This window comes from Gossypium arboreum, chromosome 5, assembly GCF_025698485.1.
Source record: "Gossypium arboreum isolate Shixiya-1 chromosome 5, ASM2569848v2, whole genome shotgun sequence".
NCBI lineage: Eukaryota > Viridiplantae > Streptophyta > Magnoliopsida > Malvales > Malvaceae > Gossypium > Gossypium arboreum.
The window spans coordinates 88,668,323-88,693,908 of record NC_069074.1 but is presented as its reverse complement, the minus strand read 5'-3'; the positions used below and the strand labels follow the sequence as shown (position 1 = coordinate 88,693,908).

At 35.6% G+C, this 25,586-nt stretch overlaps 1 long non-coding RNA gene across 1 annotated transcript in view; it reads left to right on the top strand.

The window, feature by feature from the left end:
- The first annotated feature begins 10,475 nt into the window (after positions 1–10,475).
- LOC128292794 (uncharacterized) overlaps positions 10,476–25,586 on the top strand; it is a 92,615-nt gene continuing 77,504 nt past the window's right edge. Inside the window, exons 1-2 of the long non-coding RNA XR_008282713.1 lie at positions 10,476–10,578; positions 11,496–11,537. This is a non-coding gene — a long non-coding RNA (uncharacterized LOC128292794). The remainder of the gene's footprint in view (positions 10,579–11,495; positions 11,538–25,586) is intronic.

Below are 25,586 nucleotides of genomic sequence, written 5' to 3'. Positions count from 1 at the left end.
AGGAAGAGACTTTGGTTTGGTTTTAAAAGAAAGGAAGGGGAATTCTTTTGGGACCGGGCTAAAAGAATATCTCTTTTGATTATAAATTTGAGGAAAATTTTTTTTGGGGTGGTTGTAAGCCCAATTTTCGGGAATTTAAAATGGAAAAATTTTGTTTGTTTTGTATTTGGAGTGAAATTAAAAAAGACCTATGTGAAAATGTTTAAAAGAAGGCTAAATTGGTGGTTTAAAAGGATGAAAATAGGATTTCTATAAATTCCATTTTAATAAGTGGTGATTGTTGTTGTAACAATTATACTTGATAATAATTTATGGAAAATTGTAAAATTGCTTGGGAGGAAAGCCAGTAAGGATTGGAAATACCATAAATGGGAGGTAAATGCTGATAATGGTTTGGTAAAGTTTATTGAAATTATTCTTTTGATTAAAGAATTAAATTGAAATAGAATTTTATTAAAAAAAGGGTGGCAAAGTTTTGTCCACGTTACATGGAAATTGAGAAAAAAGGGAGAGGAAAACCAATTTGGATTAAGGAGGAAAATTGAAGGTAATTCGGATTGCTTTATTTTGAGGTTCTAGTTCCTTATTTACCTTCTCGAAGAATTTTGATTTTTAGTTTGTTGTACATTTGGCAAATTTAAGGAAATGGTTTTGTTTCTTTTTTGTAAAAATGGAAATAGTGGTTGGCCAAAAAAGGATATTCCTTAGTGTTAAAGGGAAAATAGTAACTGTTGTTTTAAAATGTAAAGGGTTATACTTAAGAAAATCTAATTGTGTATTATTTTATCATGAAATAAAGCAAAATGGGATGAAAAGGTGATTTGGAAAAATCTCTTGGGAAACATAATGTTTTGGAAAACCCAAAATTTGGGAAGGAAAGGCTGAATTGATTTTGCTTATTGGATTTTAATGAAAAAACGCAATTTGAACTTAAAAGGAAATTTTTTTAATGAAGGTGGAATTATAAACTAAAATGGGAAATTTGGAAAAACTTAATTGGAAAAAAATTTAAAATTTTAATTAGAAGATAATACATTTTCAAGGAAAATTAAGGCATTGATTTGGGTTTCGTAGTCCAGTTAAATAATTTGTGCTGGTGGAAGACGGAGTAAATTTGTTATTGGGAAACTTGCAAAAATTTGTTAATGAGGCAGACAAATTAATGTCTGGTGGGTTGGCTATTTAAGGATTAATGTGTTCGTTTGAATGTTAGTTTGGGTTAGTAATCCTTTAGGCTTCTGTGGATTGCGTATTGAAATGGGTTAATCTTCCTAAAATGACTTAATTAAATCGGTTTTCCTAGAAATATCCATGACATTAAGGTGTGGCAATGGCGGTATGCATGTCTAGGATTGGATCCGAAGGGAGCTTGGTACTTAAGCAGTCCGATGGACTCACCACCTCTTTTCCGGTTTCCTACCTGGTGCATAGCTTCCATTCACTTTAACCCTTAATGAATTAATCTTTTGAACATCAAGTACGATTTTCTGGACTTAGAAAGGAAATTTTTTTTTACGTTTTTGATGTGGCATGCCGGATCCTGCCATAACTTCTGGGCCGGGTTTGGGGTGCTACATTTAGTGGTATCAGAGCCTAGGTTGCAACAACTCGGCTGTGTAATGGGTTTACAAAAACAAAGATTTTCGAAAGCAAAAATTTTATAAAGAATACGAAAAACTCGATTTTCAAAATTTAGATATTTAGAAAGTGGCATTCCGAATCTCCGGCCCAAGCCTGTAAGTATTACTCTGAACTTTTCTGAATATTTTCCTGAATTATCTCTCTGTACTGAAACCCTATTAGGATACTCTAGCTAGGATGATACTGAAACCATAGGAAAATCTGATAAGAGACTGAAACTGTAGCTAGACTTCGATTCTGCGAAAACAACTCTGAACTACTGTCTGATTCATAAAACATCTGTAATAAACACTGAAATATTAATTGATGCATAAAATTCGTAATCAAGATAATACGATATGAGTACAAGAGCTACTCGTGGAAGAGGCCGTGGACGTAGCCGAGGAAGGGCTCGAGCGGTATCTTCGTCTTCGAGACATATGCCGGCGGCAGATGCACCGGTACTATCGGCAACAGAGGTAGAGTCTCATGACTGCGGTGCCAAGGATGATGCCCTGCCACATGCAATGCTTCGTGTTCTGGAAAGGGTTGCCGGAGCAAGTTCGGGCAACGAAATTCAGGGATCTATTTCTGAATGACTTCGGGACTAACGGAACGGAAATCTTTAAGGGCGTGTCTGGTATAGCCCCGAATGTGGAGGAATATTGGTTGGAGGCCACAGAACGGATTATGGACGACTTGGACTGCTCTGAGGAGATTGTGAGTGGGGTATTTGTAATAAGTCCCTTGGGTCACTCGGTTAGGGTAAACAAACTGTATAGGAATGTACCCTTAGAAACTCAAGGCAAAGTTTTTCCTGGAGATCTGATAGAGTTACTGTTCGGAAAGTTTGACCTCATTCTGGGAATGGATTGGCTTGTTAAGCATAAGGCGACTCTGGATTGTGCTTCTAAATGAATGGTGTTAAGAACTACAAAGGATGAGGAGGTTATGGTGATAGGTGAGAGAAGGGATTATTTGTCCAATATGGTGTCGGCATTAAGAGCCGAAAAGTGGATTCGAAAAAGTTGTGAGACCTAATTGTTATTTGTAAGTCAATCGGAAGAGGAGGGACCGATGTGGATAAGGTTAGGACCAGTAAAGGAGTTCCAAGATGTTTTTCTAGAGGAGCTTCGTGATTGCCTCCGAATCGAGAAGTTGAGTTTGGAATAGACTTGTTGCCCGGAATGGCGCTCGTGTCATCGCACCGTATAGGATGGCACCAAGGAATTAGTAGAGTTAAATGCTCAAATTCAAGAGTTGTTGGATAGGGCTTTATTTGGCCAAGCGTGTCTCCATGGGGAGCACGGTGCTATTCGTGAAAAAGAAGGATGGTACGATGCGGATGTGCATTGATTATCGCCAGTTGAACAAACTGACGATTAAGAATAAGTATCCACTGCCAAGGATTGACGATCTATTCGACTAGCTTAGAGGAGCTTCTGTATTTTCCAAGATCGACCTTCGATCTGGATATCATCAGTTAAGGGTCAAGGAGGTAGATATCCAAAAGACGACATTCAAGACTCGGTATGGTCATTACGAGTTTTTGGTTATGCCATTTGGACTGACGAACGCTCTTGCAGCATTTATGGATCTGATGAATTGCGTGTTCCAACCATTTTTGGATTAGTTCGTAGTCGTCTTTATTGACGATATCTGGTATATTCTCAAACGAAACGAAACATGATGAACATCTCGTATAGTGTTTGTAAGTATTAAGGAGAAGGAACTCTTTGCGAAGTTCAGCAAGTGTGAATTTTGGTTGAAGGAGGTAACCTTCTTAGGACATGTGGTCTCTGCTGAGGGGATTAAGGTGGACCCTCGGAAAATTGAAGCGATTTTGGAGTGGAAGCCGCCTAGGTCAGTGTCAGAAATACGGAGTTTTCTAGGACTGGCATGATACTACAGAAGGTTTGTGGAAGGTTTTTCTGTGATGGCAGCACCTTTGACAAAACACATAAGGAAATGAGTACCGTTTGTATGGACTAAGAAATAGCAGGAAGCTTTTGAGAAGTTGAAGAAAGTTCTGACTGAAGCACTTGTGTTAATTCAGTCGGAGTCTGGGAATGATTTTACTGTGTACAGTGATGTATCACACGTGGGTTTGGGCTGCGTGTTAATGCAAGAGGGTAAGGTGGTTGCATATGCATCACGATAGCTTAAGCCTCATAAGGGAAACTATTTGACTCATGATTTAGAGTTGGCAACAGTGATATTTGCACTTAAGATTTGGAGACATTACTTGTACGGAGAAAGGTGTATTGTATACACTGACCATAAGAGCCTTAAGTATTTGTTGACTCAGAAGGAGCTGAACCTTAGGCAAAGGAGATGGATTGACTTGCTTAAGGATTATGATTGTACAATCGAGTATCACCCAAGCAAGGCTAATGTGGTAGCCGATGCTCTAAGTCGTAGAGTCAGATGTCGATCCGAGAGTAATGTTTGCTCGTCTGAGTCGTATGATGATGGAAGTCTGCTATTGAGTTGCAAGTGAGGCCAACTGGGTGGATCGATTAAGGAAAACAGTTGAACGATGAGTCTTTGGTCGCTCGTTTTCAACAAGTTAAGGAAGGGGGAACTTCTGAGTTTGGGAGCCAGAAGAGACGATGCAACAGCAATACCCTCATCTGTTTGGATTAGGTAAATTTCGAGGACGAAATTTCTTTAAGGAGGGTAGAGTTGTAACGCCCCAATTTTCGGGAATTCTGTGAATGTTGACAAAATTTCATGCTTTGATTTTGTCATTTGTGAGTGAAATTATGAAATAGGACCTATGTGAAAATGTTTGAAAATGCTATAGGCTAAATTGAAGTGGCCAAATAAATAGGAGTGCAAAATAGGAGGATTTGCATGATAAACCTTCCATTTTACATGAAGTGGCTAGCCATCATGTTGTTGTAGACAATATGAGTACTTGATATCCATAATTTATGGTACAAATTGATACAAATTGCTAATGGGTTAGGTAAATGTTCCATGATAATGGATTAGGTAAATATTCCATGATAATGGGTTAGGTAAATGTTTCATGATAATGGTTTAGGTAAATGTTTCATGATAAGAAATTCATGTCTTTTGTATTAAAGAATTAAATGGATGAAATATGAAGTTTTATTAAAAGAAAAGGGTGAAAAGAACAAAGTTTTGTCCATCTTTGTTCATCATAGCTGAAAGTTAGAGAAGAGAAAGGAGAGGAGAAAGCTCTTGAGTATTTGGTTATTAGGAGGAGGAAAATTGAAGGTAAGTTCTTGGTACCTTGCTTCTATTTTGAGGTTCATGAGTTCTTCTTGATTCTACCTTAACTCTTGAAGTATATTTTGATTTTTAGTTGTGTTGTGAGCATTTGGTCATGAATTAAAATGAAGGAAATGGTTGTTGTTTCATGTTCTTTTGATGAAAAATGGAAGATATGTGAAGTTGAGCCAAACAAATGAGCATGCATGTGCCTTAGATGTTAAAGGAAAAATCAGCTAACATGTTGTGCTTTAAAATGATGAAATGGAGATTATACTTAAGTAAAATCATAGATATGTGATGATTGATTGGTGATATACATGTTTAAATAACATGCATGCAAGATAGGTGTATGAAAGAGTGATTTGGTAATAAATCTGCTTGGGACAGCAGCAGTAACGTGACTTTGGAAAATCACCATAAATTGTGGGAGATGAATTAGAAGCTGAATAAATGATGTGATTAAAGCTTATTGAGTTTAGTTTCTAATGAAATAAACAAGAACATATTTTGAATTCTGTACAATGAGAAATTTGATTCGTAATGAATGGTGGTCAGATTAGTCAAACAGTGAAACATGGGAAACTTTGAGAAAAATCTGGTATTGATTGGATAAACCAAAATTCTGAAAATTTTATGGATAGAAGATATATGAGTCTATTTTCAAGGAAAATTAACGGCACTTGATTTGGAGTTTCGTAGCTCCAGCTATAAATAATTTAGTGACTGTTGCTCAGGAAGACAGCTTGCAGTGAAATTATGATTATGTGGTAAACATTGACAAAAATTTGTTAATGAGTTGCTTATTGATTTCTTATAAGCTTACTATGATCCGTAGGTGTGGTTGGCGAATATTGTAAGGGATTAATACGTAGTTCGTATTTGAATAGTTAGATTAACGTGTTAGTAATCCAATTGTAGGCGGTTCGTGTATGGATCTCGTCAAGATATCGTCATAAAATGTGTGTAACTAACACCCTCTTTCTTAGTCCGGATCGGCAAAAGTCGAAAAGTCGAAATGTCGAAAATCGATATTTTGTAGATTTATGAGTGTGCGAATGCTCGTGAGGTAAATCGATTAATGTTTTTGGTAAACGCAAAATTTGGACCGCAAAGTGCATGATTTACGTGCCCTCGATATTTTTGGGCTTAATGGGCCAAAATTGGAATGATGGGCCAACGGGCCCAATTCGGTAAGAACCCTCGACGTGATTACATTAGTACGTGAAAAGTAGGAATATGCATGAAAAACCCTAAAATAGATAAATTCTTGAAATACCTTTAAAAGTGGAAAATTTACGCTTTACCCTAGTAGATAAATTACCAAATACCCCTAGGATTAAATTGACCTAAATGCATGTTTGATGTTGTTATTTCTTGCATGTCATGTTGTTATTATCGATGCATGGGATTGGGATATTGACGGAGGAAGTACTGAAAGTGGCTTGTCCACATCTTGGAGGCTTTGCCTCAATTTATCGTTAATCGAGCGTTAAGGTCAAGAATCTGTGGAGTGTTTGGGTGGGTTGAGCTATTCCCACATGGAGTGTATGGCTGGTACGGTGGAGTGTAGTGGTTGGTGGGTTGAGTAGTCTCCCAAATAGGCTTGCATATGTTCTTGATGTTGCATGTATTTTGAAATGGGCCTATGGGCCATCATTATCTGAATAAGGGCTAAGGCCCGGTTTATTGTAATCTGAAAAGGGCTCGCCCAAGACCACTCATTACTGAATGGGCTTAGGCCCAATGGGCTTGAGCTGACTTGGGCTTTGAAGGGTTTTTCTTACACACCGAGTTTCCCCAAACTCACCCTTTTATTTTCATCCACGCAGAAATCCCCAACCATAGTGGGCTTGGAGTTGTGAGGAATTTGAGTGGCCACCCGCTCGAAAGTTTGATTTTCTTCCGTGAATGGACATCCTTTTATTTACATTTGAAGTTTTTGGGCTTTTAAATGTAATAAGGCCGCTTAATTATTTTTGATGGTTTTAATATGTATTACTAAGATAGGTAATACTTATATTTAACTGTTGAAACTGGATAGCTTTAGGTAGCGTTTTCAAAAACAACAGTTGATTTCAAAATAACACGACAACAAGCAAAGCTTCCGAATGAAAGTATTTTTCCAAAATTAATCACTTTTCCTAAAAATGACTTAATCAAATCGGTTTTCCTAGAAATATCCATGACATTAAGGTGTGGCAATGGCGGTATGCATGTCTAGGATTGGATCCGAAGGGAGCTTGGTACTTAGCAAATCCGATGGACTCACCACCTCTTTTCCGGTTTCCTACCTGGTGCATAGCTTCCATTCACTTTAACCCTTAATGAATTAATCTTTTGAACATCAAGTACGATTTTCTGGACTTAGAAAGGAAATTTTTTACGCTTTTTGATGTGGCATGCGGATCCCGCCATAACTTCGGGCGGGTTTGGGGTGCTACATTTAGTGGTATCGAGCCTAGGTTGCAACAACTCGGTGTGTAATGGGTTTACAAAACAAAGATTTTCAAAGCAAAAATTTTATAAAGAATACGAAAAACTCGATTTTCAAAATTTAGATATTTAGAAAGTGGCATTAGAATCTCCTACCAAGCCACGTAAGTATTACTCGAACTTTTTCAATATTTTCCTGAATTATCTCTCATCATGAAACCCTATTAGGATACTCTAGCTAGGATGATACTGAAACCATAGGAAAATCGATAAGAGATCAAATCGTAGCTAGACTTCGATTCTGCGAAAACAACTCGAACTCTTGTCGATTCATAAAACATCCGTAATAAACACTGAAATATTAATTGATGCATAAAATTAAGTAATCAAGATAATACGATATGAGTACAAGAGCTACTCGTGGAAGAGGCCGTGGGACGAGCCGAGGAAGGGCTCGAGCGGTATCTTCGTCTTCGAGACATATGCCGGCGGCAGATGCACCGGTACCATCGGCAACAGAGGTAGAGTCTCATGACTGCGGTGCCAAGGATGATGCCCTGTCACATGCAATGCTTCGTGTTCTGGAAAGGGTTGCCGGAGCAAGTTCGGGCAACGAAATTGTGGATCTATTTCTGAATGACTTCGGGACTAACGGAACGGAAATCTTTAAGGGCGTGTCTGGTATAGCCCCGAATGTGGCGGAATATTGGTTGGAGGCCACAGAACGGATTATGGACGACTTGGACTGCTCTGAGGAGATTGTGAGTGGGGTATTTGTACTAAGTCCCTTGGGTCACTCGGTTAGGGTAAACAAACTGTATAGGAATGTACCCTTAGAAACTCAAGGCAAAGTTTTTCCTGGAGATCTGATAGAGTTACTGTTCGGAAAGTTTGACCTCATTCTGGGAATGGATTGGCTTGTTAAGCATAAGGCGACTGGATTGTGCTTCTAAATGAATGGTGTTAAGAACTACAAAGGATGAGGAGGTTATGGTGATAGGTGAGAGAAGGGATTATTTGTCCAATATGGTGTCGGCATTAAGAGCCGAAAAGTGGATTCAAAAAGTTGTGAGACCTAATTGTTATTTGTAAGTCAATCGGAAGAGGAGGGACCGACGGTGGATAAGGTTAGGACCGTAAAGGAGTTCCAAGATGTTTTTCTAGAGGAGCTTCGGGATTGCCTCCGAATCGAGAAGTTGAGTTTGGAATAGACTTGTTGCCGGAATGGCGCTCGTGTCTATCGTGACCGTATAGGATGGCAATCAAGGAATTAGTAGAGTTAAATGCTCAAATTCAAGAGTTGTTGGATAGGGCTTTATTTGGCCAAGCGTGTCTCCATGGGGAGCACCGGTGCTATTCGTGAAAAAGAAGGATGGTGCGATGCGGATGTGCATTGATTATCGCCAGTTGAACAAACTGACGATTAAGAATAAGTATCCACTGCCAAGGATTGACGATCTATTCGACTAGCTTAGAGGAGCTTCAGATTTTCCAAGATCGACCTTCGATCTGGATATCATCGATTAAGGGTCAAGGAGGTAGATATCCAAAAGACGACATTCAAGACTCGGTATGGTCATTACGAGTTTTTGGTTATGCCATTTGGACTGACGAACGCTCTTGCAGCATTTATGGATCTGATGAATTGCGTGTTCCAACCATTTTTGGATTAGTTCGTAGTCGTCTTTATTGACGATATCCCGTATATTTCAAACCGAAACGAAACATGATGAACATCTCGTATATAGTTTGTAAGTATTAAGGAGAAGGAACTCTTTGCGAAGTTCAAGCAAGTGTGAATTTTGGTTGAAGGAGGTAACCTTCTTAGGACATGTGGTCTCGCTGAGGGGATTAAGGTGGACCTCGGAAAATTGAAGCGATTTTGGAGTGGAAGCCGCCTAGGTCGGTGTCGAAATACGGAGTTTTCTAGGACCGGCATGATACTCTGAAGGTTTGTGGAAGGTTTTTTCGTGATGGCAGCACCTTTGACAAAACACATAAGGAAATGAGTACCGTTTGTATGGACTAAGAAATAGCAGGAAGCTTTTGAGAAGTTGAAGAAAGTTCTGACTGAAGCACTTGTGTTAATTCAGTCGGAGTCTGGGAATGATTTTACTGTGTACTGTGATGTATCACACGTGGGTTTGGGCTGCGTGTTAATGCAAGAGGGTAAGGTGGTTGCATATGCATCACGATAGCTTAAGCCTCATAAGGGAAACTATTTGACTCATGATTTAGAGTTGGCAACAGTGATATTTGCACTTAAGATTTGGAGACATTACTTGTACGGAGAAAGGTGTATTGTATACACTGACCATAAGAGCCTTAAGTATTTGTTGACTCAGAAGGAGCTGAACCTTAGGCAAAGGAGATGGATTGACTTGCTTAAGGATTATGATTGTACAATCGAGTATCACCCAAGCAAGGCTAATGTGGTAGCCGATGCTCTAAGTCGAGAAAGATGTCGATCCGAGAGTAATGTTTGCTCGTCTGAGTCGTATGATGATGGAAGTCTGTTGGCTGAGTTGCAAGTGAGGCCAACCTGGGTGGATCAGATTAAGGAAAAACAGTTGAACGATGAGTCTTTGGTCGCTCGTTTTCAACAAGTTAAGGAAGGGGGAACTTCTGAGTTTGGGAGCCAGAAGAGACGATGCAACAAGCAATACCCTCATCTGTTTGATTAGGTAAATTTCGAGGACGAAATTTCTTTAAGGAGGGTAGAGTTGTAACGCCCCAATTTTCGAATTTCGTGAATGTTGACAAAATTTCATGCTTTGATTTTGTCATTTGTGAGTGAAATTATGAAATAGGACCTATGTGAAAATGTTTGAAAATGCTATAGGCTAAATTGAAGTGGCCAAATAAATAGGAGTGCAAAATAGGAGGATTTGCATGATAAACCTTCCATTTTACATGAAGTGGCTAGCCATCATGTTGTTGTAGACAATATGAGTACTTGATATCCATAATTTATGGTACAAATTGATACAAATTGCTAATGGGTTAGGTAAATGTTCCATGATAATGGATTAGGTAAATATTCCATGATAATGGGTTAGGTAAATGTTTCATGATAATGGTTTAGGTAAATGTTTCATGATAAGAAATTCATGTCTTTTGTATTAAAGAATTAAATGGATGAAATATGAAGTTTTATTAAAAGAAAAGGGTGAAAAGAACAAAGTTTTGTCCATCTTTGTTCATCATAGCTGAAAGTTAGAGAAGAGAAAGGAGAGGAGAAAGCTCTTGAGTATTTGGTTATTAGGAGGAGGAAAATTGAAGGTAAGTTCTTGGTACCTTGCTTCTATTTTGAGGTTCATGAGTTCTTCTTGATTCTACCTTAACTCTTGAAGTATATTTTGATTTTTAGTTGTGTTGTGAGCATTTGGTCATGAATTAAAATGAAGGAAATGGTTGTTGTTTCATGTTCTTTTGATGAAAAATGGAAGATATGTGAAGTTGAGCCAAACAAATGAGCATGCATGTGCCTTAGATGTTAAAGGAAAAATCAGCTAACATGTTGTGCTTTAAAATGATGAAATGGAGATTATACTTAAGTAAAATCATAGATATGTGATGATTGATTGGTGATATACATGTTTAAATAACATGCATGCAAGATAGGTGTATGAAAGAGTGATTTGGTAATAAATCTGCTTGGGACAGCAGCAGTAACGTGACTTTGGAAAATCACCATAAATTGTGGGAGATGAATTAGAAGCTGAATAAATGATGTGATTAAAGCTTATTGAGTTTAGTTTCTAATGAAATAAACAAGAACATATTTTGAATTCTGTACAATGAGAAATTTGATTCGTAATGAAGGGTGGTCAGATTAGTCAAACAGTGAAACATGGGAAACTTTGAGAAAAATCTGGTATTGATTGGATAAACCAAAAATTCTGAAAATTTTATGGATAGAAGATATATGAGTCTATTTTCAAGGAAAATTAACGGCACTTGATTTGGAGTTTCGTAGCTCCAGCTATAAATAATTTAGTGACTGTTGCTCAGGAAGACAGCTTGCAGTGAAATTATGATTATGTGGTAAACATTGACAAAAATTTGTTAATGAGTTGCTTATTGATTTCTTATAAGCTTACTATGATCTGTAGGTGTGGTTGGCCGAATATTGTAAGGGATTAATACGTAGTTCGTATTTGAATAGTTAGATTAACGTGTTAGTAATCCAATTGTAGGCGGTTCGTGTATGGATCTCGTCAGCATATCGTCGCAAACAGGTGTGTAACTAACACCCTCTTTCTTAGTCTGGATCGGCAAAAGTCGAAAAGTCGAAATGTCGAAAATCGATATTTTGTAGATTTATGAAAAGCGAATGCTCGTGAGGTAAATCGATTAATGTTTTTGGTAAACTGCAAAATTTGGACCGCAAAGTGCATGATTTACGTGCCCTCGATATTTTTGGGCTTAATGGGCCAAAATTGAATGATGGGCCAAGCAGGCCCAATTCGTAAGAACCCTCGATGACGTGATTCGTTAGTACGTGAAAAGTAGGAATATGCATGAAAAACCCTAAAATAGATAAATTATGAAATACCTTTAAAAGTGGAAAATTTACGCTTTTACCCCTAGTAGATAAATTACCAAATACCCCTAGGATTAAATTGACCTAAATGCATGTTTGATCGTTGTTATTTCTTGCATGTCATGTTGTTATTATCTGATGCATGGGATTGGGATATTGACGGAGGAAGTACTGAAAGTGGCTTGTCCACATACTGGAGGCTTTGCCTCAATTTATGATAATCGAGCAAAGAAGGTGCAGAGCTGTGGAGTGTTAATTTGGGTGGGTTGAGCTATTCCCACATGGAGTGTATGGCTGGTACGGGTGGAGTGTAGTGGTTGGTGGGTTGAGTAGTCTCCCCAAATAGGCTTGCATATGTTACTGATGTTGCATGTATTTTGAAATGGGCCTATGGGCCATACTGTTATCTGAATAAGGGGCTAAGGCCCAGTTTATTGTAATCTGAAAAGGGCTCTGGCCCAGTACCACTGTTACCTGAATGGGCTTAGGCCCAATGGGCTTGAGCTGACTTGGGCTTTGAAGGGGTTTTCCTTACACACTGAGTTTCCCCAAACTCACCCTTTTATTTTCATCCACGCAGGAAATCCCCAACCATAGTGGGCTTGGAGTTGTGAGGAATTTGAGTGGCCACCCGTTCTGAAAGTTTGATTTTCTTCTGGTGAACTGGACATCCTTTTATTTACATTTGAAGTTTTTGGGCTTTTAAATGTAATAAGGCCGCTTAATTATTTTTGATGGTTTTAATATGTATTACTAAGATAGGTAATACTTATATTTAACTGTTGAAACTGGATAGCTTTAGGGCGCGTTTTCAAAAACAACAGTTGATTTCAAAATAACACGACAACAAGCAAAGCTTCCGCAATGAAAGTATTTTTCCAAAATTAATCACTTTTCCTAAAAATGACTTAATCAAATCGGTTTTCCTAGAAATATCCATGACATTAAGGTGTGGCAATGGCGGTATGCATGTCTAGGATTGGATCCGAAGGGAGCTTGGTACTTAAGCAGTCCGATGGACTCACCACCTCTTTTCCGGTTTCCTACCTGGTGCATAGCTTCCATTCACTTTAACCCTTAATGAATTAATCTTTTGAACATCAAGTACGATTTTCTGGACTTAGAAAGGAAATTTTTTTTTACGTTTTTGATGTGGCATGCCGGATCCTGCCATAACTTCTGGGCCGGGTTTGTGGTGCTACAGAGAACGAAGGGAAGCATGGAGGGAAAAACATTGTCAGAAATTCAATTTGCTAAAGGAGTACGTAGAGATGAAGTCTCCTATTTAGCCACCTTGAAGACCGAGGAAACTATTAAGTCTGTTGGTGAGATCCCGAAGGAAGTAGGCCAATTATTACAGTCTTTAGGATGTGATGCCCGCCAAGTTGCCCAAAAATTTGTCACCCAAGAGGGAGGTGGACCATAAGATCGAGTTAGTGACCAACATGGTGCCACCAGCAAGGGCCCCATATCGTATGTCTCTGCCGAAATTAGAAAAACTGTGAAAATAGTGGAAGGAGCTTTTAGATACGAGTTTCATTAGGCCATCTAAATATCCATATGGTGCGCTAGTGTTGTTTCAAAAGAAACATGATAGGTCGTTAAGGATGTGCATTGATTACCGGGCTCTAAACAAGATCACTATGAAGAACATGTACCCCATGCCTCTTATGGTAGATTTGTTTGATCAGCTTGGTAATACGAGATGGTTTACCAAGTTAGATTTGAGATTCAAGTACCATCATGTTCGGATAGCTGAGGGGGACGAGCCAAAGATAACTTGTGTGACGCGGTATGGTTCGTATGAGTTCTTTGTGATGCCCTTCGGACTCACGAATGCCGCAGTTACATTTTGCACCATAATGAAAAGATACTTTAACCTTCCCTTGATCATTTCGTGGTTGTTTACCTTGATGATATTATGGTGTACAATAAGTTGCTTAAAGAGTATGTGGAACATTTAAGGGAGGTGTTCCAAACTTTGAGGGAAAATGAGTTGTTTGTCAAAGAAGATAAGTGCTCATTTGCCCAATTGAGAGGTGCTATTTCTAGGCCATATTGTGGGAGATGGTAAGATCTAGATGGATGAGAGCAATATTCGAGCAATTATTGAGTGGGAGCTTCCAACCAAGGTCATAGAATTGGGATCTTTCCTTGGGTTGGTGAATTGCTATCAACTCTTCATCGAAGGCTACTCCAAAATTACCGTATCCTTACGGACATGTTGAAAAAGAATAAGGAATGGGATTGGGATCCACAATATGAGAGGGCTTTTAATTAGTTGAAGTAATTTATGACAAGGGAACCTGTACTTGCTTTGCCTGATTATTCGAAACCTTATGAGGTACGCACAGATACATCAAATTATGCCATTGGAGGAGTACTGATGCAAGATGGGCATGCAATTGCTTTGAGAGTCAAAAAACTTAATGAGACGAAGTGAAGGTACACGGTTTAAAAAAAGGAGATGATGACTATAGTGCATTGCTTGCGCATATGGAGGCATTATTTATTGGGATCCAGGATTGTGGTCTTTACTGACAATGTTGCCAACAGTTATTTTCTAACCTAGAAAAAGTTATCTCCCAAACAGGCTCGTTGGTAGGTTTTCCTAGTTGAGTTTTATTTCACGATGGAGTATAAGCCGGGAAGTGCCAACATTGTGGTTGATACACTTCGCTAAAAGATAGAGTTTGTGACAATCAACCAAACTGATGCTTCCTTATTGGAGCATATTTGAGAGGGATCCCACAGCCAAAACTTGATTGAGCCTGCCAAGGAGGGGAAAATGAGGAGATTTTGGCTTGATAGGGAGTTACTATACGCTCATGGGCATTGTCTCTATGTACCTCATTATGGGAAATTATGTAATGAAGTCATGAAAGAATGCCATGAATCGAGATGGGTGGGCCATTTAGGAGTGTAAAGTACCTTAGCCCTTTTGGAGGATCATTATTATTGGCCTCACATGGGTGATGATGTAGAGACCTATGTGAAAACTTGTCTAGTATGCCAACAAGACAAGGTTGAGTTAAAGATTCCGACTGGTTTGTTACAACCGTTTCCCATTCAAGAAAGACCATGGGAGAGTGTATCCATGGATTTTATTACTGGTTTCCTAAGTTTGATAGGTTTACAAGTATTCTTGTTATGGTAGATAGGTTTTCGAAGTATGCGACATTTATTCCAGCTACCCAGGAGTGTCTTGTTGAGGAGGCAACCCGTTTTTTCCTTAGACATATGGTGAAATATTGGGGACTGTTGCTGTCTATTATCAATGATTGAGATGAGTGATTCATGGGCTAGTTCTGGACAGAGTTTTTCAAGTCGATAGGCTCGAACTTGAACTTTTCCACTAACATGCATTCAAAAATCGATGGGAAAACTGAATAAGTGAATGTATTATTGGAGACATATCTTCGGCACTATGTGAATGCCACACAAAGGGATTGGCCAAAGTTTTTGGATATGGCCCAATTTTTATACAACTTGCAGCGAAGTAGGGCCACGAATCAAAGTTCATTCGAGATAGTAACGGGCCAACAGCAACTTACACCCAACGCTACCATGACCCATTATATTGGACCTACTCCAGCAGCTTATCGATTTACAGAGGATTGGCAAGAGAAGAATGACTTGGCTAGAGCTTGCTTACACAAGGCAAGTAAGCATAACAAGAAGTGGGCCAACTAGAATCAAAGAGATATGGAATTTCAAGTGGGTGATTCAATCCTTGCTAAACTATACTTGATTTTGCGACATATGAGTTTGCACAAGGAGCTTGTGCGAAGGTATGAGGGGTTGTTTCGAGTTGTGAAGAAAGTAGGCAAGGTGGCCTACAAGGTTGAGTTGCCAGCAAAGCTCAAAGTCCACCTTGTGTTTCACGTAAGAATCCTTAAGCCATTCTATAGAGATCAAGATGATCTAAATCGAGGCAAGTCCGAACCAGCACTAATGGGGGTAAAGGTCTCTTACGATTGTGAATTTGAAAGCATCGAGGCAAATCGTGTAATCAGAAGAAAGTATCATTGGCCACGGCATAAATACTTAGTTTGATGGAAGGGACTTCCCGACAGTAAAGAAAGTTGGGAACCTGCCGAGGCATTATGGCAGTTCCATGAAAAGATACACCAGTCCCATGAGAAGGACGTGATGAGGGCGTCACTAGAACAGGTGGGGGAGAATGTCATGGGTTGTGCATGGGAGCCCATAACCATGACGTACTTGTGTGATCCATCGTGTTCAAAGGAGGTCATTTGGCCTAATCGGATAGGCTCGTTTCTTGGAGAGATTGAAAGCCTATCTACAAAGCTTGGAAAATATGGAATGTGGTCTTCAAAGATATGTAATCCTAGATATTAAATGTAATTTTTAGAAGATACAATTCTGTAATATTAGAGATTTGATTTGTAGATAGCTTTTAATCTTAGCCATTAATGTACTTTGATCGGTACCGTTGATTTTGGGAGGCTCAACTATAAATAGAGGCCTCTCACTCTCATTGTAATTCATTCAGTGATTAATAGAAATTTGAGAGCATTCACTCAAACTTTCTCTCTAAGTGTTCTTGCTTATCTATGGCTTGTTCCTCTTTTGAGTTCTTTCTCTTTTTGTTCTTCCGCTGTTCTTCGTGGGTGCCTTAGAGGGATTCTATTGAATCTTCAATTGTTATGAGTTAGGCTGACTTAGTTGTTTTTGGAGTGAAGAAACTGCCTAAGGCCGCACTGATTGCGTGGGAAAAATCTAAGTCCGTGACACTTGCAAGTCAAGTTAAACAAAATATATTTTCTTTTAGAAGATTTAGTAGTATAATATATTTAGCATTTAATAGCATAATATATTTTACATTAATTAGAATTAGGCCTTTTCAACCTATAAATAGATGTGGTTGAAACTCCTCTTGGATTATAATTCGAATCCGACATTAGTGAATTTTCTTCTCCTCTAGCCGTGGTTTTTCTCGAAAAGGTTTCAACATGGTTTTTCTCGAAAGGGTTTCCACGTAAAATCTGTGCATTCTATTCTTTTTTCTTCTTTTTACGATTCTTTACCATTATCGACGTTCAATTCTTACGTTACTAAATTAAAACAATCAATATATATATATGAAAAACGTGGATTCAAATTATATGTGGCATTGGATTATAGGTTTATTGCATGCCTTTACTAATGTCCAAAGGCTTTTCTTCTGTAACTCCTTTTCGATTGTCACTATATAATCAAATTAAATTTATTTTAATCAAATAAATTCATTTTTGAAAAATTTGGATGATATATCACAAATAATTTATAAATTAAATAGGAAATAAATAAGTAAAATAATTAGTAGCAAGGATCAATTGGAATGAATATTGTATAGGCCCAAATTTGCCCAAGGCCCGTACAAACATAAACCAAATAATAATGAAACCAATTTTTTTGAATAGTCCAAGTCCCTTTATTACTTCAGCCGAAATCTGCCAAATAAAACAAGCCCGAAACAAAACTAAATCTAAGACCCAAACGGCCCAAAAACTAAAACAAATTCAGCCAAAACCCTAGCCCCTATCTGCCTTGCGCCGCTCCCCCACGTACGGCCTCCATTGCACCTCTGTATGCCAACGCACAGCTTCTGTACGCATGCCACGCACACCACTTACCTGCAAACAGACAAGAGAACAACAACAAATAGAAAAGGAGAATAGAAAAACTTGTATTTTTTTTCTTTATCTTTCCATCGACTACAAAGCCCAAGGGAGAATCAATGTATTTTTTTTGGATGCATACTGAATACAAAGAAAGAGGCATTTAGAAATCAATTTTTGAAAGATGATTCTTAGATTTGGCATCTCTTCCGATTTCATTTCTTTGTTCTTCTTGATTTTTATTTACGGCATAAAAAAGAAAAATAAAAAGAAAGGGACTTACTTTCGTTTTGGCCCCTTTGAATCCTTGCTTACTTCGTCGTAATCGAAGTTTTAAGTGAGGACTTTGACGCTTTTGAGCAAAACTTTAGATTTGCGGTTGGACGAAGCCGGATTAGGCGTTCGCGTGATAATTGTCGGCTAAATATGGAGGCCAAATAGCAGTCAAAGGGTGCCTCTTAGTTTAGTCGAATGAGAGGGGAAGGGAAGGGCTCTAGGATTTATTGGGTTCTTTTTCAAATAGCTAATAGTTAACTTAGGGTTTCTTTAATTTTGTTTTATGAAACATATGAAACGACGTCGTTTTAAGCCAATCTCAATGGTTACAAAATGACACCGTTTCAAGAGCCATAACCCGATGACCCGACCCGTGCCCGGATAGGATCCGCGCTTTGGTCTTTGAGGGTTAATTGCATGATAAATCCTTCCCTTTTGCATTATCATTCATTTGAGCCGTATTTGTTTTTTTTCTTATTTTTTTAATTTGTTTCCATAATTTGGACATAGATGCAATTTGGTTCGCGCTTCAACGCTGCGTTCTGGGGTCTGGAATATTTCCAGTTTTGATCCCTGTGCATTCGCGTGCATTGCGCTCTAGTCCTTCTTTTATATATGTATATATATTCATTATTTTTTTAATTAACTTAATACTTATTTTTTATATATGTATATATATATTTTGAGTTATCATGATAATTTTATCCTTTTTTATATAAAATCTTTATTTTAAAGCTTTTTATATCGCATGGTTTTAAAGATTTTGTATGATATTTCATTTAAATGTTCTTATATACTATTATACATATGTAGTTCATGATAAAGTTAGTTTTTATTCTATATATATTATTAATTCTATGTTGCTTTATATATTATTAATTCTATGTTACTTTACATACATAATTTCTTTTAAATCTATTTATATATATTTTAAAACCTTATGTATATAAAATATATTTTATCATATATTTTTTTTGTTATTTAAGAACCTTTCATATTTTATATGTTCTTTAAATTATTTTTTTATTGTATGTGGTCAACTTTAAATAGATATATCATTTTAAAAATATTTTGTACATTATTTGACTCAAATTTCTCCTTTTGTAATATCTATTTTAATAATCGTTATGTATATCCTTAGTTTTTTATATATAAATTATTTCAAATTTTGCATGTGTTATTCATTTATAATTTTTCATATAGTTTTTACATCGTTTCGCATCGTATTAGTTCCTAGTGTCTATATTGTTTGGTATATTATGTGGGGCTTTTGGTTTTCATATTGTTAATACATTATAGTTTCATATTGCCCATTAGTCTTTTGTGTTGCTCTTTTATCTATGCTTGGAAGCTTACTATAATCTTTATGCTTGTTTGTTTCTTTAATTAACTATATTACTAGTTTTCATTGTTTGAATTATAAATATTTGGATGTGAGCTTAGTGTTATTTTGTAGATGCCAATTTGTTTTTATTTTATTTTTATACTATTTTCATTCATTAATAAAGTTCACTATCCACGTATATTGTCTCATGTTTATAATTTCATCCTTCATTTGCAATCATCTCATTGTAATTTTCAATTTATTAATCCAAAATTAATTGTTCCATTTTATTTCAAGTCAAATTAATGAATTTTGAACCAACTTTAAAACAAAGGCGATGTTTGATGTTTGGAAATTCAGAAAATTGTGCCCTAACGTGCTGGGTTTCGATTTTCTGTTTATCCAAATAATTAAATGTCCCTTTAAAACTTCGTCCGCATTTTCTAAAACTTTAAAACAAAGGCGATATTTGATGTTTGGAAATTCGGGAAATTGTGCCCTAACGTGCTGGGTTTCAATTTTCCATTTGTATAAATAACCGAATACCCCTTTTAATTCCGTCCATATTTCCTAAACCTCAACAAGGCAATGCTCAACATTTGGAAATTCGATAAATCGTGCCTTAACGTGTTGGGTTTCGGTTTTTCGTTGGACCAAATAATCGAATATCCTTTTGTAATTTTCAAATGTACAAGCTTTTGGAAGTCAAGAATTGATCGTGGTTATGAGGGTTTAAAGGATCGCGTCCTAACATGCTGGATGTGATACTATATTCCTTCGAAACAAGAGAATTTTGACGTCTGATTTGAGTCATTCAAATGTTTTAAAAGAAATCGTATTTCAAAACATTTTTTAGACATAAGGACATTATTTAATCAATTTAGTACTGTAGACACTCAATTTTGCCCGGGCCCAGAAATAAGTTAAAATTAAAAAAAAAAAAGAAGTCCAAGTCCAGTACAAAATTACAAACATATAATTTGGCCCAATCAAAATGGCCCATTACTTGAAAAGATTTAAGGTCCATCTATAAGCTTGACTCATATGGAAATATAATTTTTAAGGATATGCAATCTTAGATATGATATGCAATCTTAGATATGATATGCAATCTTGAAGATATGATCTTGTAATCTTGGAGATTTAATTTGTAGATATCCTTTAATCTTAACCGTTGATGTAATTGATCTGTACCGTTGGATTTGGGGAGGCTCAACTATAAATAGAGGCCTCTCCCTTCATTGTAACACACTTGAGTTTTGGGAAGAAATAAGAATTCTTGAGAGCATCCACTCAAATTTCTCTCCCTCTTGCGTTCTTACTCTCTGTGGTTTGTTCTTATTTTATTCTTCGTCTATCTTAGTTTTTCAACCTTTTTTTATTTTAATTTCTTCATTTTTCAAATATGTATATTTATTCCTATCTTTTATACATTTGATTATGTATTTTATATATTCTAATATTTAACTTTTTATATAGTTTATTTTCAAATATATATTTTCTATGCATGTATATATATTATATTATCATTTCATGTATTTTAAACTATTGCATTATATTTTTATAATTTGTAAATATTCTATTTATTCATTTTTTAGTGTATGTCATTTATCTTATTTGTGCATAGTTTCATTTTTTTATATGCTATGTTTAATTATTTCTTTTATGTGCTATTTTATGATATATATTGTTGTATAATTTTTGCATGTATTATGTTTTTCTTTTAGTTTACTCATGTTTTTATTTGTTTATTATCTTATATTTACCATTGTATGATTTTTTTATTAGGCGTATGTTCATGTTATTTAGTTTTGTCTTAATGATATTATTTATGTTAGTATGGAAATGTTAGAATATTTTGTACATCTATGCTTCATGATGCATTAATATGTCATCCTAAAACGTCATTTAAAATAATATTCCAAGGTTTTTTTTTTTTTAAAAAAAGGCAATGCTTGATGTTTGGAAACTTCGAGAAAGGTAGTGCCCTAACTTACTGGGTTGCAACTTTTCTCGTTGAATTCAAATAGTTAAGCACCCTTCTAAGTGATTTTGAGTTTTCAAAACTTAAACAATTATTTCGAGATTTCAAAACATAGTGTCCTAACTTACTGGATATGGCGTTTTGTTGTTTCAAGATAGAAATTTTCGAAAGACGATCTTAGTTTCGAAGGTTTTAAAATGTTGCGTCCTAACTTACTGGATGTGATGTTTTGACTCGTTTGAAATAAGTGAGCCTTAATTTTCAAAATTGAAACATTCTAATTAAAAGAGGTTTGCATCTTAAAACTTTCAAATTTCCGACATTAAAGACACTTGATAATCAATTACGTACCAATTTTTGGGCGTTACGAGGGTGCTAACCCTTCCTCGTATGTAACCGACTCCCGAATCCATTTTCTCGACTTTCGTAGACCAAAATTAATGTTTTAAAACAAAACATTTTATAAGGTGATCCAATCACACCTAAAAAGATTGGTGGCGACTCCCGTTTTCGTTTTTCTTAAAGTCGATTCACATTTTCCAAAACTCGATTTAAAAATGGTTTCGACAGGTACCAATTTTGGGCGTAACGAGGGTGCTAATCCTTCCTCGTACGTAACCGGCTCCCAAACTTGTTTTCTCAAATTTCTTAGGCCAAAATTGATTTAATTAGAATAAAATGTTTTATTAGGTCCAATTACACCTAAGCAAAAAAGGATTGGTGGCAACTCCACACCTCGTTTTAAAGTCAATCCCCGTCTTTTTTCCAAATATAAAAAAAAAGGGTTTTGACAAACATCCTTGCAATTAGGGATCAATTTGAATTAAATTGTGTATGATATGAATTCAAACAATTTTTGTTTTGAAGCTGCAATCCTTGCTAAGTAAACAACAAACAATCTAGAAGTAGGATATAATTTTAAAAAATAAAAATATAATTTTTTTTAAAAAAATTGGAAGGATTAATAAGCATATATTATTTTGAATTAATTTTATCAATCTTCTCTAAACTGTTGTCAATAGTCTTAAAGTATAATGTCAAATTTAGCCTTAACGTTTATATATTTTGTTAATTTTTTTTTTTCTTTTTTAAAGCTAAACTTGGCTTTTAGTCTTTTAAAAAGAGATTCAAATTGCTTTTTTAACGAAAATCTTGACTAAAACATTAATTTTCCAACGATGTTGGCATTACAACCCATGTGGCAGTCCATGCGTACTTCATGCTGACATAACACTATTTATTACATGTCACACCAACAAATAATTTAAAAATTATAAAAATATTCAAAAAAATAAAATAAAAGTTTCATAATTTTTTTTCTGAAAAATAGTATAAAGTATATGTAGAATATGCGAGCTACTATGTTTAAAATTTAATGGTTTATTTCCATTAAAAATAACAATTCAACTCTTTTTTAAATATTTATGGTCAAATATGACTTTTTTTAGAAAAAGGCTGAGGACTAAAGTTAACTTCAAAAAAGGGGCCAAATTGACCAAAAAAAAATGTAAGCGTTGATTACTAAATTTGGTGTTATGCCTATTCTAATTAGTTTTTAAGCTTCAAAATAAGTTAATTTGAGTCTTTAAAATATTAGCATGGTATCAAATAGGTTTTCCATTAGCATAGTATTTAATCTAAGTGTTAAATGTCAATTAGGATATGATGTGGAACATACTTAAACACACGTGTTGAGGCCCAATTTTGGCCCGAGTACAAACCAAGCTCCAACCCCAATTAAACCAAATCAACCCACCCCAAAAATAAAAAATTAAAACAACCCAATTTTAACCTAATGTCCAATACAGACCAAACCCAAATTAAAACCTTAGCCCACTATCCTAAACTCCTCCAAGAAACCTTAGCCCCTAGGTGTGCGGCCCCTACCTTCTGATACCTTTGCACCGCCACTTGCTCCACCGCCATAGTCACTGTCGCCACTTGCACCTGCAATTTCAATGAAGAAGAGACAGTAAATATTAAACAAAAAGCATGTAAAATGGCTTTAAAAAAAGCCAAGCCAAGAACATTTGTAACATTCGACAATTTTTATAAATACAAGCAGTAGACATTTAAAAAAAAAAAACAAGAAGCATTGAAGAAAAAAACAGACTCAAATGTGCCAAGGTTCCATTTCTTTTTTTCCTTTTATTTTCATTTTTCGAAACTATACATACATACAAAGATTTCATTTTTTCGGTTACATATATATATATATATATCAAAAAATACATAAAAAAGGGAGGGAGACCGTACCTATTTTGGATCGCCTAAGAAATAGGCCCGCATTTTTTTGGGCTCCGATTGCCGTGTACTGTGATTCTGCGTGGCATGAGCCACAGCAGATCTTCGCCAAGTTTGGACCAAGAGAGAGGGGCTTCAGAGAAAAGGGAGAGGGAGAAGTTTTTTTTTTTTAAAAAGGGGTGTTGAAATGATGTTTTTTTGGGAAAATTTGCTTAAATAGAGGGCCAAAACGACGTCGTTTTGGCCTGTGTCTTTAAACCCCAAAACGACGTCGTTTTGAGCCTTAACCCGCAACCCGACCCGCTCCAGGCCTAGGATCTGCGTGTTTTCAACGGAAGGGCTAATTTCACTTTTAGCCCTTCCGCCTTTTTATTGTTTTAAAATCAAGTTCTTTTGGTTTTTTTTAAATGTGCTCTGTAACTTATTTTGGTTTTCATTTTGGTCCTCCCTTATGCTGCGTGTTTTAGAAGGGAGGGAATATTGTACTTTTGGTCCCCCACTTCTTTCGCGCATTGCAATATGGACCTTCCCTTTTCATTTTATTTCAAATTTGCCCCGAAACTTCTGTTTTAAAGCACAATTTAGTCTTTTTTGCTACTTTTGCTATTCTATTTTATTTTTAAATTAGTTAATTTAATAAATTATTATCGTTGTTGTTATATTTGTATTTGTATTCATTTTATTTTTGAATACCATTATTATTGTATTATTACTATTATTATTATCTTAGTATTAAATTAATTAATTTCATATTGTTACTATTATATTATATATTTTCTTTTGTGTTTATTTACTTATTACTTTATTATTAATTAATTTAATATTATTAATTATTATCTATTATTATTATCCTTATTAACATGTCGTCATTTTATTATTAATATATATGATTATTAACCTTGTTAATATATTATTTTTTCTACTTTGACTTGTTGTGTCATTATTATTATTATTATTATTATTATTATTATTATTATTATTATTATTACTATTATTTTTATTATTATTACTACTACTATCACTATATAGTTATTATTACTATCATATTATCATTATTATACTATTTTTACCTATTACTCTTTATATACACTCATTTATTTTTATTTCTCACTCACATTATATATATTATATATATATTATATCATTCCAAACTTTAAAATATTTATTACTTGTATTATTACCATTAATATTATTATTATCATTACAATTACTATCATTTTTAAAATAGTTTCACATAAAGTTTATTTATTTACTACTAGTTCTTTTTAATTTCAAATATTTCTTAGCTTATTTATCATCTCGTTTTTATTTTAGCTTATTCATTTTAATCATTTATTTTATTTCGCTCTTACCATCATTATCATTCACATTCGCATCTATGTTCATTCTGCTATGCCTGTTAATACCGAATTTTGTATTCGTTTATGCATTCTTTATTATCTCATTTTATTACGAACTTATGTTATACTAACTTTTACCCAACCCAAGATTAATTCTTTTATAAAGGCAATGTTCCGTATTTGGAAATTCGAGAAAATCGTGCCTTAACTTACTGGGTTTCGATTTTTCTCGTTTAACTTAAATAACGGAATATTCTTTTGAATTGTAATACGAGTTTTGAATAAAATGCTTACTCTCAGAGATATGAGGTGTTTTGCCCTAACTTGTTGGATATGACATCTTGTTACCTCGAGATAAGAATTTTTGCAAGTAAAGGCAATATCCGGTATTTGGAAATTCGAGAAAACGTGCCCTAACTTACTGGGTTTCGACTTTTCTCATTTACCCTAAATAACAGAACATCCTTTTAAAAAATTTAAAATACATGAATTTTAAACAAAGGCAAACTCCTCCCTAGAGTTAGAAATGTCGTGTCCTAACTCACTGGACGTGACATTTCACTACTTCGAGATGCGAAGGTCTTTAACATTCGAGTGTTTTTATAAAAAGAAGGATTGTATTTTAAAAGTCTTTCAAGTTTTCAAATATTTCGACACTAAGACACTAATTAATCAACTAGGTACCAATTTTGGGCGTTACAACGGTGCTAATCCTTCCTCGTACGTAACCGACTCCCGAACCCATTGTTTTTCTAAATTTCGCGGACCAAAATCATTGTTTAAATAAATCGAATCATTTATTAAAAAAAACACTTTTACAAGGTGACCCAATCACACCTCATCAAAAAGGATTGGTGGCGACTTCCGTTCTTTCATTTTCGTTTCCAAAGTTGATCCCGTTTTTTCAAAAAGAATGGTTTCGACAACACGGATTAAATTATAAACTTATGTA